We start from the raw sequence: 16,451 nt of genomic DNA, 5'->3' as shown, positions 1-16,451 counted from the left end.
TGAGTGGGTGGAACCTGTGACTGTGATGGGATTATTCCTGTGATTATGTTATCTTACATGGCAAAACAGATTCCGCAGATACAATTAAGGTCTCTAATCAGTTGACATTGAATTAATCAAAAGGGAGCTCTTCCTGCTGTCCTTGAAGAAGTAAACTACCATGTCCTGGACTGCCTATGGCATGGGCATTGGCAAGTTTCTGAGGGTGGCCTGCAGAAGATGGGAGCAGTCCCTGACCTACAACCAGCAAAAAGGTGGAGACTTTTAGTCTCTACAGGCTCAAGGTACAGAATTCTGCCAACTCCAGTAAGTATGGAAGAACCTGAACCTGAACCTAAAATGAGATTGATGTCCTGGCTGCCACCTTGATTTTTGCCTGTTAGAAACTCTCAGAGGACCCAGGTAATCTGTATTTTGGACTCCTAACCCAAGGGAAGGGTAAGATAGTAAATTCATCTCATTGTAAGTTGCTAAATTGGTAATAATTTGTTACGTAGCAATAGAAAGCTAATCTACTACAAATGGATGATTTTTAAAAGGGCATACTTGCTCATAAAAAATGTTCATGGAAAAATACTTATGAAAATCAGTATTTATTAGCATAAATAAGATAATTCTTAAGGAACATTAAAATTCCTGTGCTTGGGGGCACTCAGTCAGGAGGTGTGCAAGTTTCTAGGCAAACTGGTGGAATGCCCAGGTGGCCAGAACACTAGGCAGGTTTTTCAGTGGTAGGGAGTAATTGTTTATGGGTTTAGAAATTCCCTTATCATTAAACACTACAAATGAAGACATTATTACCTTAGCACACAACTTTTGGTTATCTGATTCTGATGAAGTTGAGCAATCAATTTTCAAATAAAATATAATTCATATTTAAGTGCCAAGCAATTATTTTCACTAAGTTCATGAATTAACTACAGTTATTTTATAGGAAAGTGGTTGGCTACGTTTTAAGGCTTATTTACATGACATAGTGCAGTGTATATTTGTGAGGTGGATGGACACAAATAATTAGAGATAAGTCTTAATATTCTGATCATGAAATCTTTCAAATTCAATTATTTGCTTCAGGTGAAATAAAATAATACATATGAGTCACAAATACAAGCTTTGAAATCTATTCGCTGTGATGATTTTTAATTTTGTTTTCCTTTTGTATTGGCGGGTACATATTTTATGAAATTGTGATATGCCTTTAAGTTATTATTGCTTGAAGTAATCATCCTTAAACACGTCATCTAAATGTCTCATTCATGATGTCTACCACCTGTCTCCTAATATCTAAGTAACAAGCAAGGTGATTTTAAGAATGATATGTCCTTGCCATATAATGTTATACTTTTACTTATTAGGGTCACAAAATGTAATTAAAGGTGGGTAAGTTAGAAAATTCTCTGTGGTGGATTGTTTTATCTTTCCTAACTATTATCTTCCCTCTTTGATAATGAACTATGTATTCACCCCCCCACCCATCGCTTTGCCATGTGGATTACCATACTTCTTGCATGGTTGAGTACACTTTCTGACTACTTGTTTAGTTTTCACCATATGACTTGTGGGAACCAATGAAATTTGAGCAAAAGAGATGGAGTTTTACATTTAGCCAGGAGCTTTAAGAATATCGTGGGTTGCTCAGTGCTCTTGGTCTTTTTGATACATCATGAAAAGAGTATGTCCCAAGTAGAACCTGCTCCTTCAGCCCAATCTAAAAACGAAAGTCTTAGGCAGCAAAAGTGTAGCCTGGCAGCCAGAATTGATCTGCAACTGAACAAGCAACCAATGAGATATAATTCCTTTTGTTGTTTTATAAGCTTTTGATGTTTGTTTCCACAACAAAGCTGAACGATGTAGTCTGAAATTTAATTTTCTTTGAAATGAAAATGTGACCATTTTTATTTCCCTGATTAGCATTTCAGTATTTTATATTGCCTTAAGACTACAGGCCAAAGGCAAGTCTTTCATAAATCCTGTATGTTTGGGGCCATATTGCCCAACCCCCACCCTTTAAAAAAAAGAAAGAATTTGTAAAATTCACCAGATATTCTCCTTATGTCAGGAATTCTTTCCCTATGTCCCTCCCCACCACTTGCCTTTGACAGCAGGAATAATATATGCAAAATTCCTATGGTTATACATAATTATATTTAGGATTCATGTCTTATTTTGTGCTTTCTTTCCAAAATAATAGGCATTGTGTTTCTTTGTATTCTAGTTTATCTACAGTACCTATTACAGTGCTAGCACACAGTAGAAACTAATAAATATATGTTGTATGAAGCAAAACATAACATCAATTTTTTGATATACCATCTTTATCCCAAAAAAGTCATATACTGTCTTCAGATTTTTAGTGTCATTAAGGTGCTTTTAATTTTATTTTAATTCATTTCTAAAGACTCAGAACATGATGTTTCTATAAGAACTGTGTTTTTAAATATTACTGGAATATTTATTAAGTCAAAAGTGTAACAAGTGTATTGCATATCATCTGTACTATTATTTCTCATGGAGCAAGAACTCATTTTCACTTTTCTTAGTGCCTAAGACTAGTTGAATGGTTTTCTGTTGCCATAGTAACACTACTCAGTTTTTACAGTGGTTTCCCCCATATTTTAAACATTGTATTATTTCATTAAAGGAACTTAAGAATTTTATGGCAAATAATATTGTCTGTTCCTAAAGGCTAAAATACACACAATTTCACATGCTTTCTGTACATATTTAAATTTGACTTTTAAATTATACTTATTTTAATGTAACTCCACTCTTTTGTGTTTTAAGCTTTATGTATTCCAATTTATAGAGTCAACCTATATTCTTTTTAAAATTTTTTTTTCAGAGTGTGTTTCTAATAAAAATCATTGCTTTAATCCGTCAAATTTAAATTTTAGCTATTACGACCTGAAAAGAAATATAGCATAGTAAAATGTGGGTTCAGAATAGACCAGAGGCAATTATGTAAGGCATACTTGGAATACTATCGTGCTAATCAAAGATTGGAGGGCATCTGGCTGAGATGGTGACTGGACTATTGTTTGATAAGGGACATACAAGGTGTAAATGTGGACCAAGTTGGAAGGATAAGTATTCTCCTTTAACAATTCTAAGCAGATACAGCTGGTGCTCTTCATATTTTTAGGAGACATAGGTATAATGTGAACAACAAAAAAATGTTGAGAGGGGCATAAATAACTTAGATATATTTGTGGTAGATTTTTCCACAAGATAGTATTCAGGATATATTTATGTATTATTATCATTCAATGTTATATCTTAACAAGATGTTTGGGATAAACTCATAACGTATGCTTTACAATTGTATAGCTGATTTCCTGTGCATTTGGCACATCTGTTTTGCTTCTGATGGTTATACGTATTTTTTCTTCTCTGAGTGTTGAATTAATATTTAGGGAGTTTGTAGAATGTACAGAGGGGTCACCAGCTGCCAAAGATCTGACAGAGTCATAGGAGACCTCTTTTCTGAATTTTCATACCCAGAAGAGCTTGTTAGATGATATAGCATTTTGGTCTAAGCTAAATGTAAAATACCATGTTTCTTCTTTCCACAAATAATATTATAACTTTGAATTGGTCTTTATATTTTTATATTCTAGGGTAAAGGAGTTTTTGAGACTTTCCTGGAAGAAATGGACCTGAAAAATAGAGTTCAAAGTAAGAAATAAAAGCAGAAAAAAATTAAATGGTAGGTGGGAAATCAGTAAATTATTTTATTTTCTTGAAATACTGAATGAATTTTAATTTTTTGGAAATGAAAAAAGAAGAAAGCAAGAAAGAAGGAACAAGGAGAAAGTTAGGTTTTAGGCTAAGCTTTCAAGTGTACAAATTTATTGCTTGGCTATACAGATTTAGATTTTGCAGGGAAAAGTGTAGTGTTGTGCTGATAGAATTCATACACTGTGATAGATAATATCACAGTCATTCTGTATTTTGTAAGGCATTTATGTTAGGAAATCTTTTGTTCTCTGCAATTAGTGCTTTGTGTATCTTAATTAACTTAATGCCCATCAATTAGCAGGTATTGTTCCCAACCTAAAAAGCAAATTTCAGTAAACTGTGCATATAAATGCTAGGTTATGAAGTAGTTCTTTCCAACCTCATTGTATTGACTTTAATACTGTTGATGGTGATGATAATAGAGTATAATAATTTATTTTTTGTACACTATGTAACAGGTACAGTGCCTTTTCAACTTAATAACAAATCAATGAGGGAAAAATTAAGACTCGATGTTGCAGCTGTAAAGACTGAAGCAAAAACGTTATTTAACCTTTCATAAAGATTATAAACATTATAAGAAATATTTTGGGGAATTTGAACCCAGTTTCCCTATACTTTTTCTATTATTCCATGTTGCCTCTTCAAAAGCAAGATTAACAGATGTAAATGAAGAAAATGATAAAGACAATGAAAGTTAATCTAAAATCTATTGTTTTAGAACACTTAAAATGGATTCTTTTAATTGTAATATAACAGGTAATGGTTTATGTGGTAAGGCATTTGGAACTGAGCGATCACAGGTCATTAGGAAATTGGGGTTCAAATGATGTTCTCTTGAATGAGTATGGAAAAACATGTACCCTAAAAGATCTTATATTTGGGATTAAGAGCAATGTACATGCCATAAGAACTATTAAATAATTTGATCACATTTTTGAAAATGAGATATTATTTTATAGTGCATGGATGCTGTGGTTTGTGGTGTGTATCTTTGGAATTTTTGCTGGGCACAGAGACCAAAACTTGCTAATTTGATGGCTTTAATGACCTACTTGGGGGACAGGGAGTGTTGGTTAAATATTTTATTAGCAAGCAGTCTTGGCTAGCTGTGGAAATTTCAGGAGCTTTGGAACCAAATATGTGTGCAAATACTATTTACAAGATATGTAGCTTTAGAAAATTTACTAAATCTCTCAGACTTCAGGTTCTTTGAATGATACTCAATGTATGGCAGTAATAGCTCATATTTAAAATGTCAGGCATATAGGAAACTTTCAATCATATTAGCTCTATTCTTTCCAGCTCCCTCCACTACTTGTTTGATCTATGTTGCTTCCAGGCTCTGAAAGGATCTCTATTTTTTTCTCCTCTCTCCAGTTACAGATGAATCTTTCTTAACATTTTAGTAATATATTCATATATGTGATTATCATGGAAAATATGAAAACATTTATGTCAGTAGGTAGTCAGTTTGGTTTCTAACTTGCACACTATTCCTGATAACTTCAATAGAATTAACTTGTTCCACCCTATTAAATGGAAGAGGGAAGGAGAAATGCTTATCCCATATTTATAGTTGACAGAGCAGAAACAAAAAGTAAAATGAGGAGGGGAGAGGGAAAGAGGGAGGGAGGAAGGGAGTGCGGCGGGGAGATAGAGGGTGATCAAGCAAGCACGTGGTATTGAGATTGATTGGGAGAGAGAAAGAGATCTACATGCTGACCAGGAGCAATTCCCATTATTGAACAAAAAGCAAGAAGTGTGACTGGGAAGCTTCTGGGACTTAATTTCAGTAGAAAAAAACAATTGCAGAGGAAAAAGCACAGAAAACTCTTAAAATATACATAGTATGGATAAGAACTCCTCATTTAGATAAACTGAGTAATTAATGACTGAAACAAAAACCAAGATCATCATCTGTGAAACAGCTTATTTCAAACAATTAATTAGTCTCTGTCATATGGTTGAACACAGACCAATTGTACAGAGAGACTGCTCTGGAGCACTTTTGAACAGAAGAACTTGTGCGGAAACTGACATTCCATCTCTGAGAGAAATCATTGAAGATATTTCGGTGAAGGATTAACAAAACTGCCCTAGTTTTCAATGTATATTTTCATGTTATTGAAATATTATATTAATATCTAACAACTTTCTTCAATAAATTGGGCAAGTTTGTTTCTATTTATCTATCTGTCTATCTATCTATCTATCTATCTATCTATCTATCTATCTATCTATCATCTTTTTAAGAGCTAGGGTCTCACTCTGTCTCCTAGGCTGGAGTGCAGCGGTATGACCTTAGCTCACTGTAGCCTCAGACTCCTCAGTTAATGTGATCCTCCCACCCTAGCCTCCCGAGTAGCTAGGACTATGGGCGCATGCCACCACGACAGAACAGTGTCTGTATTTTTTTTTTTTTTTTTTTTTTTTGTAGAGACAGCGTCTTGCTATGTTGCCCAGGCTGGTCTCAAACTCCTGGGCTCAACTGATCTTCCTACCTCAGCCTCCCAAACTGTTGGAATAACAGGCATAAGCCATTGTGCCCAGCCTATATTTAAAATTTGCTTAATTTAGAAAACTCTATTTGCTTGAATGTTATGACCGTCTGACTTTAAAATAAATTCTACTATCAAAAAGCTACAAGTGTGGGTCAGGGCAGTTCACACCTGTAATCTCAGCAGTTTGGGAAGCTGAGGTGGAAGGATCACTTGAGCTGGGGAGTTCAAGACCCGCCTGGGCAACACAGTGAGATCCCCTTTCTACAAAAAGAATAAAAAATAGCTGGGCGTGGTGGGGGGCTGAGGTAGGAGGATCACTTGGGCCCGGGAAGTTGAGGCTGCAATAAGCCTTGATTGTGCCGCTATACTTCAGAGTGAAACCCTGTCTCAAAAACAACAACAATAACAACAACAAAAAAACACTAAAAAGCTGCAGGCAGCTACCCTAAACTATCAAAAATATCAACAGATAACCTATAATCAAGAGCCTTTGAATCTTTTGAATTCCAGAAAAAAAAATTCTTGGAGATAAAAGCCATTTATTAATAGCTAATATTATGATAATTTTATATGCAGAAAATCTAAATGAGATTGGGAATACAGCTAAGCTCTTCTGAGCACTCACTTTGTATTAGGCATTATGATAGTGTATTATAGGTTATCCTATTAAATTGATTAGGTGACCTCATTGCCAATGGCAGGAGAAAGTCATGTCAATGTGACCGCAAGGAATTGGTTATTCTTATTTTTCAACTTTTATTTTATATTCAGGAGGAACATATGCAGGTTTGTTACCTGGGTATATTGCCTGATGCTGAGGTTTGGGGTTGAATGATTCTGTCATCCAGGTACTGAGCATAGTACCCAAAGGACTGCCATGTTCTTAGTATTTCTTATTACTTTAAAAATTCTTTACTCAAATGCTGATCTCTAGCTCCAGATTTCAGGAGTACTTTTGTTTGGCTGCATAAAGACAAGACTATGCCAGGAATAGATTAGATGCTATTACCCGTTTTGGAAATTCGTATACCAGATATATTTTCTTGATGCTCATGCGTAACTTCCATTAGTGTTAATGAGAGTTGCACTCATGCATGGTGTGGAGAATAGATCCATTACCTCTAAAGGGCAGTTTCCGTTTTAATATGTTGCTCAACTTTTATTACATGTTTTCTTTTTGTTTATATTACAGACTCACTGCTTTATTTATAGAAAGGGGTATATAACTGCAGGATTAAACACCTTTGCTGGAAATTTCTTCAGAACAGTTTTTAAGCCATGATGGTGTGGAACTGTCACAACTACTTTTTGAAGTCTCTCTTCTTGTAAAACTGTTAACATTCTGGATGCATTTGAATCCAATAAAATAATTTAGATTTAAATTAGACAATCACTGCAGTAGTTACTGAATCAATTGTTCATATTCACCAGTATTTTCCAATGTACAAAAAGTAGTTTCCCCAGCAACTTAGGCTGATGTTTGAGTAGAAGGGAAAATAAGCTATTCATTAAAACTTAGGTCTTTCTATAATGTTGGGCCAAGTTGTATAGTCACAAAATATTTTGGATTTTTATTTTATTTTATTTTATTTTATTTTATTTTGACAGGGTCTGGCTCTGTTACCCAGGCTGGAGTGCAGTGGTGTGATCTTGGCTCACTGTAACCTCCACCTCACAGGCTCAAGCCATCTTCCCACCTCAGCCTTCCAAGTACCTGGGACTGCAGATGTGTGCCACCAGGCCCGGCTAATTTTTGTATTTTTTGTAAAGATGGGGTTTCGCCATGGTGCCCAGGCTGATCTTGAACTCCTGAGGTCAAGAAATCTGCCCACCTCAGCCCCACAAAATTTTGGGATTACAGGCGTGAGCCACTGCACCCAGATGAAAATATTTTGTGTTTCTAAAATGTAGTTTAAATCTTAAAAGAAAAGAAAGAGAGAAAAGAAAGGAATTGTAATGTTTTTGACAATTGTTATAAGGACAGGTTTAAATAATAGCAGAAAATAATCGTAAAGATTGTACAATTATATCCTATATTCCCCACTTCCATATGGATTTCCTCTTAGATATTTCTTCATCACTGCTATGGATGATGAAATGAACCAGCCTTCAACAAGACAATTATTTATTGATATAAACCATAAAATGTTAATACTTTACTGTCTCATGTGGTAAAGAATACTATGTTGAATCAATAAAGTACCACTTACACACAACATTCCTTCCATGTTACTTTGTTGTAAAATATTAATAAAACAGCTTTTGATGTTTATCATTGCTTTATAATAATGAATGTATAAATGATATTTCCATTTAAACAATTAGAGCTTGGAAAATAATGAATCTCTACTGATAAACCTCCCAAAACTGTTCCCTTTTTAGTTGTCCTCTGATGAAAACATGGCAGATGTATTCCCGTTGCTTCAACCCACTCCTTGAAGACGTCGTGATTCTTTCACTCACGACCTTCTGCTAATATGTCAAAGGGCATTAAATCTTATATGACTGTGAGCTCTAAATCCAATATGACTGTTTTCCTTTTAAGAAGAGGAAAACTTGGAAATAGACACAGACACATTAGGGAGAAGGCCATGGGAAGACAGAGGCAGGGACTGGCATGACGTATTTATAAACCAAGGAATGTCTGATATTGCTGGCAACCATAGAAGAAGCAAGGAAGAATTTTTTCCAGAGACCTCAGTGGAACCATGGCCCTGCCTACACCTTTTTTTCTGATTTCTAGCCTCTAAAACTATGAAAGAATACATTAATGTTGTTTTAGCCACTCAGTTTCTTTTTTTTTTTTTACCATAGCCCTAGAAATCTAATATACCTGTTAAGGTGGTGTATGCCAAATTTCTCTACTGTAAAGCTACTCCCTTATTGAAAGAGCTACTGTAAAGCTATTCCCTTATTTTCAAACAAATCACTACATCCAGTCCACATTCAAGGGGAAGGAAATTAAACTTTATCATCTAGAGGAAGGAGTGTCAAATAATTTGTGGACACATGGTAAAACCACCACAATAACTAATAAACGCTTTTGGGAAATATGTCAAGTCTTTGCAAATATTCTGCTTCTCTTAAAAGGTTTGCTCAGTAATTTTAGTATTCATCCGTGGATTTTGCCTGCAACAGTTATTAGTGTAGTGTTCTACTGGTGATTTTCTATTTCCCTTATTCCTTCTTTATTCACTAATTGGAATTATTCTCTAAAGAGATTGTTCATTTTCCCTATTTATTTATTCAATTATGTATAGCAGAATGGATATATAAATATATATTGTATTCTTTGGATTTATAATTCAATATGATCTTCATTTATTGTACTTACAGAAGTGGTTCCAGCTTTGATCACTGGGAACTCTTAATGTTTCACTTCCGTGCCCCTTTTACATAGACTGTCTTCTCTTCTCCTTTTCTTGAGCACATTCTAACTTTCTCTTACTACGAGATACTCTGGGCTTATCATGCATTTCCTCAGCTCCAGTCGTAGAATCATAACTGATGTATTGTACGCATATCTATATTATGAAACCTATCTATCTTTAGACATTGTAGAATAAACGTAAGTTCTCACTGATACCTCTGAAGCATATTCAGCACCACAAGGCTCATTCTAGTCTTTCTTCCTTCCTTGTTTGTAACATTTATCTCTGGCAGAGAGAAACTGGGTCCCATTATGTACAATTTATTTAGCTATATGTTCAACTCTAGATACATGTAAAGTAGTTTTAGAATTGCTAATTCATATTAGCAATTCAAAGTTCGTGAGGAACAAATTTACCAACAAGAGAATAGTTGTGTACTGTTCTTTTTGTCTTTAGCCTTACAATATCCAGTCAATGCTGTCCTAAAGTTATTTAGGTCAGCTCCTTTCCCCCTCCATGCCCTCCAGTAAAGCTGTCATATGCATGTAATTTAATAAGACTTGTCACAGTCTACATTCCATCCTGTGATCCCCTGACATCCTTGTTGATTCTTTTAAATTTACAAACAGTAAAGTTCAATCTTTGTTGCATATAATTATATGTTTTGACAAATGCATAGAGTCATGTATCTACCACCCCAGTACTATGTAGGAAAGTTTCATCATCCCAAAAAGTCCCTTCTGCAGGCCCCTTTGTAGGCAACTGTTTCTTTTACTCCCAACCTCTGGTGCCACTGATCAACATAATCATACAATGTGTATCCTTTTGTTCTAACTTCTGTTGCTTAATGCAACATATTAAAAATTATCAATGTTATGTGAATCAATAACATTTATTTTTATTGCTGAGCACTGTTTCATTGTATGGATGTGGCACCATTTACTCATTGAAGTACATCTGTGTAAATAATAGAAGTGGGATTGTTGGGTCATATGGTAAGTATGTATTTGACTTTATAAAAAATTACCTGTTTTCCAAAATGACTGTACCAATTTTGCATTTCCACCATCAGTGAACAAGGATCTCTGTTTCTTACATCCTAACCAGCATTTGATATTGTCAGGTTTTCCCTCCCTCCGCCCCTCCTTTCCTTCCTTCCTTCCTTCCTTCCTTCTTTCCTTCCTTCCTTCCTTCCTTCCTCACTTCCTTCCTTCCATTCCAATAGATTTCTAGAGTATCACATGTGGCTTTATTTTTCCATTTCTCTAATGACTGATGTGCCGAGTGTCATTTCATTTGCTTATTTGCTATCCATATATCTTTTTTGGAGATATGTCTGTTCAGATCTTTTGCCTATTTTATCTTTTTTAGAGATGAGATCTCACTATGTTGCCCAGGCTGCAGTGTTATGATTATTCACAGGTGATATTATAAGCACTCTAGTCCTGAATTCTTGGACTCAAGTATCTACCTGCCCCAACCTCCTGAATAGCTGTGACTATAGGCCCTTGCAACTGTGCCTAGCTTGTGCCTATTTTTTTTTTAAACAGGGGTGTTCATTTCCTAGTTGTTGAACTTCAACAGTTTTGTGTATATTGTGGTTACAAGTCCTTTATCAGGTGTGATTTTGTTGTTTTTTTCTAAAAACATTATCAAACTAAAGGTTTATGTGGATTTTCATTTATTTTTACCTCTAGACTTCTTGGTTTTATATTTTACATTTAGATCATTTATCTTTTTGGAATTAATTTTTACAAAAGATGTGAGTTATGTATCAAGATTTGTTATTTTGCATATGGGCATCCAATTGTTCTAGCACCATTTATTGAAAAGACTATTCTTTCTCTATTGGATATCTGTTCCACCTTTGTAAAAAAGCAAACTACATTGATTAGGTATATTTCTGGGCTCTCTATTCTGATCCATCAGTCTATGTCTCTGTCTAACTTTATGTTAACACATGCTGCCTTTCTGCCTTTTTAACTGTAGATTTACACTAAGTGTTAAACCAGATAGTGTGAGTTCTTCAACTGTGTTCTTCATTTTCATAACTAGTTTGGCTGTTCTTATTCTTATGGACTTTTTATATAATTTTTAGAAACACATTGTGGATATACTAGCCATGATTTTGGATTGAGATTATTTTGAATCCACTAATTAAATTGGGAGAATTGATATTTCAAAAATATTCAGTCTTCTGTTCTGCAGAAGTGGTACATCTCTTCATTCATTTCTTTCATCAGTGTTTTGTAGTTTGCAGCATACAGATTTTACAAATATTTTATTAGAATATTTTTGGTGAGTTCTGAAATATATATATTTATATATGCACACACACTATATATAACATTTACATAGATATATGTATGTATATAACATATACAGTGTATATATAAAAATAGAGAAAGAGAGTATGGGATATATATATATCACACATTGTATGGGATATATGTATATCCTATAATATATACTCTTTTTGCTTTACACTTATATTTTAGAACAATTAATATAAAAACTTAATTTAATTGGCTTTATTTATGCCATTACTGACATTTTAGGTTAGGTTTCTGACATATTTTTTTCCTCAACGAACTTCCTTAAACATTGAATAGATACTGTGGCATTAAATCCTGCCAGATTTTCTAGATCTGGAAAAGCTTTAACTTCTTTTCATTATTGAAGGTGGTTTTACTGAATATTAAATTTTGGTTGGAAAGTTGTTTTACTTTAAGCACTTTAAATATGTCATTGCATTGTTTTTTATGATTGCATGCTTTTTTTTTCTTTTCTTTTCCCTTTTTTAGAGGCAGGGTCTTGCTCTGTCAACCAGGCTGGAGTGCAGTGGCGGGATTGTAGCTTACTGCAGTCTCCAACTCCTGGACTAAAGTGATCCTCTCACCTCAGCCTCCTGAGTAGCTGAAACTATAGGCTCTTGCCACCTCAGCTGGCTAATTTCTTAAAGATTTCTTTTAGACACGTGGTCTCACTATGTTGCCCAGACTGATCTCAAAGTCCTGGCCTCAAGTGATCTTCCTGCCTCAGCTTCTCAAAAAATTGGGGTTACAGGCATGAGCCACTGCATCCAGCCTATTTTTGGGGTTTCTGAAAATAATTCTGCTATAATTGTTATTCTAGTCCCTCTACAGGTAATGTATATCTTATTCTTTGGCTTTCCTAAAGATCTTTGTTTTTGGTTTTAGTGGTTTCAATATTACACACGCTCAGGTTTTTGTTGTTATTGTTTGTTTGGTTTGGTTTTGTTGTTGTTATTCTGTTTTGTTATTTAACCAGCCTGTTGTCTAAATTCTTGGATCTGTCATTTGGTATCTGCCATTAATTTTGAAAAAAAAAATTGGCCATTATTTCTTTAAATATTTTTTTTCTACTCATTCTTTCTCTTCTCTCTTTCCATGTTACCAGTTACACAGATATATTATAGCATTTAATATTATCCCATAATTCATGGATGCTCTCTTCTTTCTTTTTTTTTCTTCTCTCTTTACACTCCCCACATTTATTTCTTTTTCCATTTCAGTTGAGGTGATTTGTTCTGACCTATCTTCAAGTTCCCATTTTCCTTGAAAGTTTCAAGTCTTTTTCTATTGTCCATTTTTATTTTATTTTTCTTTTAAACTTTATCTCCACATTGAAATAACCTGTCTGATCATGCATGATGTTTACCTTTTTATTAGATCCTCTAACATATTCATTATAATTATTTTAAATTCAAATTCTCATTGTTTTACTATTTGTGTCACACGTTACTCTGATTCTAATGAAAGTTTTGTCTTATCAGATTGAGTTTTCCTTCCCATGTTGTATGATTTAAAATTTTGTTTGAAATTTGTAAGTGTTGTAATTGACAGCAGATAATGTAAATATTTTTTCTGTCTGTCAATATATATGACTCTTTTCTGCTAGGACTTTAGTGTGGGGGTTTTTGTTAATGTTGCTGGATTTAATATTTGTTTTTGCTGGGGTTACCTCAGTGCACCACCAGCTTCATATTCTTTTAATGATGCCTTGTGTTTTTGGTGTGGCCTTGTATTTAAGAAGGTAGTTCTCAATGCGCATTTCCTACTTGGCTTCGGGATTTCCCTTTGCAGTGCTTCCCAGATAGCATCTTTGTTTTGGAGCTCTCCCAGTTGTATTCCAATGTAATGATTGCCTGACATGTTGGTATGGTGGTGAGTGGTGGGGATGGAGACCTTTTTTGCATTTGTGGTTGAAAGCTGCAACTTCCCCTCCTACACATGTAGCATATAGCCTACCCTATCCTTAAAGATAGAGCTTTATGGCTTAGCTATTTTTTCTCCACCTGCACTGTAGTTCCATGAGTGCCCCAAGGTGACAATTTTTTTCTTTTGCTCTTTAATGTGCAGATGTAGGCTTTCATTTTATAGGGTTGATAGAAGAGATGATTTTGAATGGAGTTTCAGCAGTAGCTGCTGTTACCCTCAGCCAGAACCACAAGGAAGTCTTTCTCAGGATCATTCCTAATGTTCTTTGTGAGGGCCTGGTGGGTTTAATGAAAAATAAGGCTACAAAAATAGTCCCCTCCCCCAACTCGACCTCCACTATCTCTAAGATCCTTAGGGTTTCTTAATTTCATGCTAGCCACACATGGCCTTTAGCAACTTGTTAAAACTTTTTTTTTCATACATTTTTATAGCAGTTTATTTGGTGCCTGGTGTTATCTGCTCCTGTAAGCAATTGAACAGGTTCTGGATCTCCCCACATTTTGGATTTGTTGTTTGCCTCATAATCTTAAGTCTATGATAAGCCCAAGAAAAAATTTTAATTTCCTTTTTCCTGGTTTTTTTTTTGGTTTTTTTTTTCTGCTTGTTATTGTAGGGGTGATGCTCTTTATATCTCTCATCATCTCTGAACTTAAACTGGAAGTTTCTACTTATTTCTTTTTAACTGAGATATAATTCACAGACCATTATATTAATCAATTTAAAGTATACAGTACAATGATTTTTAGTGTATATACAAAATTGTGCAACCTTGAGCACTATTAAATTATAAACATTCTCATCTGCCCTAAAAGAATGCCATATGCATTAGTAGTTATTCCGCCTTCCCCAGTCCCTCCATTTACTGATAAACACTAATTTATTTTTTATAAATTTATTTAGCCTGGATAATTCATGGAAATGAAATTATATAATATTTGGCATTTTTGGGTTGTCTTCTTTCACTTAGTATAATGCTTTCAAGGTGTATGCATATTATAGTACTTCATTTTATTTAATGCTGAATAATGTTCCATTGTATAAATCCACATTTTGTTTACCAATTCACTAGTTGACCTTTTCTGCATTTGGATTGTTTCCATTTTTTGGCTATTATAAATAATGCTGCTATGAACACTCATATGAAAGCTTTTTTATGGGCATATGTATTCAATTTTTTGAGCATACGTCTAAGGCTGGAATTGGCATGTCCTATGGTAACTCTACATGTAATCTTTCGAGAAACTCCCCAACGGTTTTCCAAAGTTATTACAGCATTTTATATTCTCATCAGCAATTTATTTGGATTCCAATATATCCACATCTTTATCACATCTTTATCAACACTCGTCTGTCATTTTTATTATAGTCATCTTACTAGATGTGAAGTGGTACCTCATTTTAGTTTTGATTTGTATTTTCTCAAAGACTAATGAGGCTATGTCTCATTTTATGTGCATATTAGCCATTTCTGTATTTCTTTATGGAAAATGTCTATTCAAATATTTTGCCCAGTTTTTAAATTGGGTTATTTGACTTTATTCTTGAATTGTAATGATTTTTTAATATACTCTGGACAATAGACCATCATAATATATATATATTATTTGCAAAGGTTTTTTTTTCCCATTCTAGGTGCTGTCTTTACTTTCTTAATAGCATCTTTTGAAGAACAAAGTTTTTAAATTTGGATAAAATGTAATTTATTTTTTCTTTGGTTTTGTCATTGCATCTAAGAATATCATTGCATAATCAAAGGCCACAAAGATTTACACTTGTTTGTTTTTTCTACTAGTTAAATCATTTTAGCTTTTACATTTAGGTCTTTGATCCATTTTGAGTTAATTTTTGTATTTTCTTTGAGGAAGGTGTCCAATTTCACAATTTTCTGTGTGGCTATTTAGTTGTCCCAGCATCATTTGCTGGAAAAGCAAAACAAAACTATTTTTTCTCCTTTGAATTTGCTTTATAGAAAATTAGTTTATCATAAATGTATAGACTTATTTCCAAATCTTTAATTTTATTCCATTGATCTATATGTATATACTTATGTTAATATCACATAATATGGTTTGGCCGTGTCCCTATCCAAATATCATCTTGAATTATAGTTCCCATAATTCCCATGTGTGGTGGGAGGTACCTGGTTGGAAGTAATGGAATCATGAGGGAAGTTTCCCCCATGCTATTATCATGATAGTGTTTAAGTTCTCATGAGATCTCATGGTTTTATAAGGGGCTTCCCCTTCACTAAGGGCTCCTTCTCTCTCCTGCCACTTTGTGAAGAGGTGCCTTCTGCCAAGGTTACAAGTTTGCTGAGGCCTCTCCAGCCATGTGGAATTGTGAGTCAATTAACTTCTTTCCTTTATGAATTACTCAGTCTTGGGTATTTCTTCATAGCAGTGTGAAAACAGAATAATACAGTAAATGGTACTGGTAGAAAGGGATGCTATCTTAAGTATACCCAAAAATGTGGAAGCAACTTTGGAACTGGGTAACATTCGGAGGTTGGAACAGTTTGGAGGACTCAGAAGAAGACAGGAAAATGTGAGAAAGTTTAGAGCTTCCTAGAAATCTGGAGGGCTCAGAAGACAGGAACA

The sequence above is a fragment of the Pan paniscus genome, chromosome 3 (assembly GCF_029289425.2).
Source record: "Pan paniscus chromosome 3, NHGRI_mPanPan1-v2.0_pri, whole genome shotgun sequence".
Lineage (NCBI taxonomy): Eukaryota > Metazoa > Chordata > Mammalia > Primates > Hominidae > Pan > Pan paniscus.
The sequence above is the reverse complement of the archived record's forward strand: the minus strand, read 5'-3'. Positions refer to the sequence as shown.